The 4,615-nt window shown below is 41.0% G+C and overlaps 3 pseudogenes across 3 annotated transcripts; all 3 read left to right on the top strand.

Annotated features, from left to right (window-relative positions):
- Positions 1-350: 350 nt before the first annotated feature.
- LOC111589957 (protein argonaute pseudogene) lies at positions 351-849 on the top strand (annotated as a pseudogene). Its single transcript, NR_161282.1, has 2 exons — positions 351-590; positions 681-849. The product of NR_161282.1 is annotated as a protein argonaute pseudogene (transcript).
- A 389-nt stretch (positions 850-1,238) lies between these two features.
- Positions 1,239-1,496, top strand: LOC114574114 (protein argonaute pseudogene; annotated as a pseudogene). Its single transcript, NR_161284.1, has 2 exons — positions 1,239-1,284; positions 1,424-1,496. The product of NR_161284.1 is annotated as a protein argonaute pseudogene (transcript).
- Positions 1,497-1,788: 292 nt separating this feature from the next.
- Positions 1,789-2,917, top strand: LOC103635102 (Protein argonaute pseudogene; annotated as a pseudogene). Its single transcript, NR_161283.1, has 4 exons — positions 1,789-1,848; positions 1,937-2,072; positions 2,173-2,246; positions 2,315-2,917. The product of NR_161283.1 is annotated as a Protein argonaute pseudogene (transcript).
- The last annotated feature ends 1,698 nt before the right edge of the window (positions 2,918-4,615 follow it).

The raw sequence follows: 4,615 nt of genomic DNA, 5'->3' as shown, positions 1-4,615 counted from the left end.
TTAAAATTTGGTAGATTTTTATGAGCACAAGCAAGTGCAAACAGAGTGCTTGCTTAAGGATGAATTGTGAAGCTGCCCCATGAGGGTGTTGCACAACAGCTAAATGATTCTCTAACTTTCTTATAATAGGTTTTATATGATTAGTAGCCATCCTATATACTGGTTTGTTTTAAAATCTGGTAGATTTTTATGAGCACAAGCAAGTGCAAACAGAGTGCTTGCTTAAGGATGAATTGTGAAGCTGCCCCATGAGGGTGTTGCACAGAACTGAGTAATATATGAGTCAGCAACTTGGCTTCATTTGAATCATGCGGCTCGACTCGCTAGATAATATTTTGTTCATTTGAATCATGGGAACTCTGTGGCCGCTCCTCTACCTGCTCGACTCGCTCTCCTCGCAGTACCGCGCCGCCGCCGTGGCTTCGTGCCTCCCAAATCTTCCCATCGCCGCCCCACCGCGGAATGCCACCTCGGGGACGGTGCCGGGCGCCGGTGGCAGGCCGGGCTCACGGGTGCACGGGGCGCCGCCGGGCGGCCTGGTGCTGGTCTCCAAGGATCCGGACAACATCCGCGACATCGCCACTGGAATGGTAAGTTTTTTACTATTTGTATGTGTTATCAAGTTATTCCAAATAGTTCACTATATATACTGTAGTTTTTACTTCTAATCATCTCTGTAGGTTGTCAATCCACGCCCATTTATTGAAGTCCGGTCTGCTGCTCCTAACCATATAGAGAATGCTTTGAGAGATGTACACAAGAGAGCCACCCAAATGCTTGCCCAACAAGCAGTGGGAAATCAGCTCCAGCTTTTAATTGTAATTCTTCCTGAAGTTAGTGGTTCTTATGGTATGCATACTTTCTTCTTGTTCTGGGTCATACACACCTTACAGTTTATTAGAATTTTTGGTATATAAATTACTCCTACTTTTGCAGGTAAACTTAAAAGAGTCTGTGAGACTGACATTGGAATTGTATCTCAATGTTGCTTGCCAAAGCATGCTAGCAGGCCAAACAAGCAATACTTGGAAAATGTTGCACTCAAAATCAATGTCAAGGTCTCTCAATACCTATATTTTTTACATTATGTTTTTTTATTTTGGTTCTTTCCTGCAGGAATGTAACGATTCCTTTCGTCGAGCAGGTTGGTGGGCGTAACACGGTTCTTGAGCGAGCCTTTGCACACAATGGTATACCTTTTGTCTCTGAAGTCCCAACAATCATCTTTGGCGTAGATGTCACACACCCCCACCAGGAGAGGACTCTGCATCATCCATTGCTGCTGTTAGTTTCATCTTAATCAATCATAATTCAGTTGTATGATCTTCTTATAATGTGATATTCATGCTCGTAATTTGGTGCAATCTGAACTATGCAAAAATAAGTTATCATGTTGCTAACTTCAAACATTCAAATTGTGCAGGTGGTGGCATCAATGGACTGGCCTGAAATCACCAAGTACAGAGGTCTGGTTTCTGCTCAACCACACCAAGAGATAATAGAAGATTTATTTACTGTCAGTAAAGATCCACAGATGGGGAACAACGTTAATGGTGGCATGATCAGGTAAGGTTTTTTATTGATTTGAGTTGACCTATTGAAAGTTGTCGAATGGTTCATCTGGGTAACTGGCATTGCAGGGAACTACTGATTGCTTTCCGCAAGAAGACAAACAGAAAGCCTGAGAGGATAATATTCTATAGGCATGTGTTCCAGATTCCTGTTTTTGGTTCATTTATTGTATGCTGTTGAGAGAAGTATGTTGACTTATAACTCCTATGCAGGGATGGTGTAAGTGAAGGTCAATTCAACCATGTTCTCCTTCATGAAATGGATGCCATCAGAAAGGTATGATTTCCAGCATCAGAATTTGTCGGTGAAATATGGTTTGCATTGTCATGCCCATGTCAATGGTTTTTTCCCTTTCCATTTCAAGGCTTGTGCTTCTTTGGAGGAGGGATATCTACCCCCAGTGACGTTTGTGGTTGTTCAGAAAAGGCATCACACAAGGCTTTTCCCTGAGGTTCACGGAAGGCGTGATATGACTGATAAAAGTGGAAACATTCTTCTTGGTTAGTGTTTTTGTGTCAGGCTGTTATTGGGTTCATAAAGCTGCTACTTCTATAAGCATTTGCTGTCTGGGCCTTATTTTGCGCTTCACTTGTGCTGCAGGAACTGTGGTTGACCAAAAGATTTGCCACCCTACCGAGTTTGATTTCTACTTGTGTAGTCATGCTGGCATTCAGGTACGTTGCACATTCTTTTCCAGAACAACACTTATCAGACATTGAGTGTCAAAAATATTTCTTGTCAGGGAACAAGTCGCCCGACCCATTACCATGTGCTCTATGATGAGAACGAATTAACTGCTGATGCACTGCAGTCACTGACCAACAATCTTTGCTACACGTAAGTTCAACTCTCCAATCTCCTTCCATCTCTGACTCTTTGATTTGTCTAACATCTCCCTACTTTTGCATAGATAGTTTTTCATCCAAGGTCAATCGCACTATTTAAACAACTAATCCAGCTTTGGTACGCAATCGGTGAATCTGTGTTGATCACAAGGCTCATGATTTGTCTATGTTTTGTCAAGTTCTATAGATGAAGGGACCCGTGGCTCACCAAGTCGTTCCCCGTTCCCTTTTCCCCTTCAGGAAACCATGCTCAGCTCCCAAGTGGAAGGAAATGACAGGAAGTGGCATATTTGCTGCTAGGGGCGAGACTGAATGAGATGAATCTGCCAATACTTTTGCAACTCCCATTCGGATGACTCCAAAGAATTATCAAGCACTACTTATGTAGGTTGATTTCTATTCTATTTTGTTCAGGCTTCATAGCTGGCAACCCTTCTATGTTGAATTGTTGATATTAGGAGTATATTTACCTTTTCTTCATATAGTTTAACTTTTTTCATAACGACATTTCCATGTGTACCTCTTTATGCAAATTTTATCTATGTTTTTCTTCTTATTTTTTTAATCAACATGCCCCCTTATTTTGCTGAAATCAATCGTTATAATTTATAACACTGTGATCAGCTGTGCAAATGTTCAGGTGAATTTGAGTTCCACCTGGACTACGAGGGAGCCAGCAGCACCACCAGAGGCCAGGTTGCCAGCCTTCTTGAAGTTGAACAGCCTCTTGGAGTAGTCCTTAAACGCAAAGTTCAAAGCCTAAGACAAAGATATTAAGACAATTAGTAATATATAAATTAAATTATAATCAGTAACTTGTACACACAGACTGAAAGACCATGCGGTTTCAACATATTTGCAGTGATGGAGGGTACTTCGATGCAATAATGAGATGCGGTTTCAACATATTTGCAGTGATTGGTAGATCTGTAATATCCTACAACTATTTAATAATAATTATCCATTAGTAGGGAAACATCAATTGATTTACCAAACAATGAGATGCCAGAGAATTTACCTGAACAAAAATATCAAAACTAATAGCACATTGATGGTTACAATGTAGTGGTGAAACAGGTAGATTAAAATAACAAAATTTATATGTATGGTCAAGATCACCAATAGATTACAAAATCTTCTCATAACAATGTAACATATTTATATATAAGTTATCATGATATTATATGTTCCCGTTGCAATGTACGGGCACACACCTAGTAATCCCAATACGATGCAAATGACAAATTGAATTTAATTCCATAAATTAATCATGTGAGGGTCCAAGTTGCCCATGACAGTGAGCACGGCTAGTATACCAGTTTTACACTCTGCAAAGGTTGCACATCTTTACCCACAAGTCGTGTTACCCATCTGCCAAGGGGTCATGAATCCCATACACCTCTACCAAGGAGGCGAGGCAGGGTAACACTACGAGGCCTTTACAAAGTTCCACCAGCTTCCGAAAACCCGATACAGTTTCTATGAAGCTCCAATGCAGGGATCCCTCGCCTGACCGCCATCGCAGCAAAATCAACCCAAGGACCTCCCTACACTGACCACTCCCCCACTGCCCTTGCCCCTTTCGGGTAAGGTAGTCCTCCACTAGCTTTCCTAGTTAGTCAACCAAGGGCGTCCCATACCACCCTTGTGGTAGCACTGTTTTCCCTGGTGGTCGCTCCATGTTCCAATTAACATAATGATCTTATCATGAACAGTAAATAACAACCGATAATAAAAGAGTGATCATGAATAATGTATATCTCCATACCTAAAACCACATAAAGCAATAGCAAGTACTACCCAAAAAGTTCAGTGGAATCAAGGTATAAAGATAGTCAAACTAGGGTAACCTAAAGGGGTCCCATCAAAATTAACCTATGCTAATCATTATGATTAATAAGAACATGACTTGGTAAAAAAGAAGTGATCAAGGGCACAACTTGCCTTCAACGAGCTCCTGCTCAGCAGTCTCCACCTGTTCAACCCCTGGATCCCCAGTGGCTTGCTCGTCTACTCGCATCAATACAAACAAACATGGTATATCAGAAATTAACATCACACCAAACAACAGATTAAAATGCATTATAATATTCTATGCTGTGTAACGAGATCGAAGGAACAAGAATTACTAAATTCGGAGTTACGGTTACTAAGTTATGAATTTATGAAGTTTTTAAGCACCTAGAATAGATTAATTC

The sequence above is a fragment of the Zea mays genome, chromosome 8, assembly GCF_902167145.1.
Source record: "Zea mays cultivar B73 chromosome 8, Zm-B73-REFERENCE-NAM-5.0, whole genome shotgun sequence".
Lineage (NCBI taxonomy): Eukaryota > Viridiplantae > Streptophyta > Magnoliopsida > Poales > Poaceae > Zea > Zea mays.
Note: the sequence above shows the minus strand (reverse complement) of the source record. Positions and strands in the feature narration are given on the sequence as shown.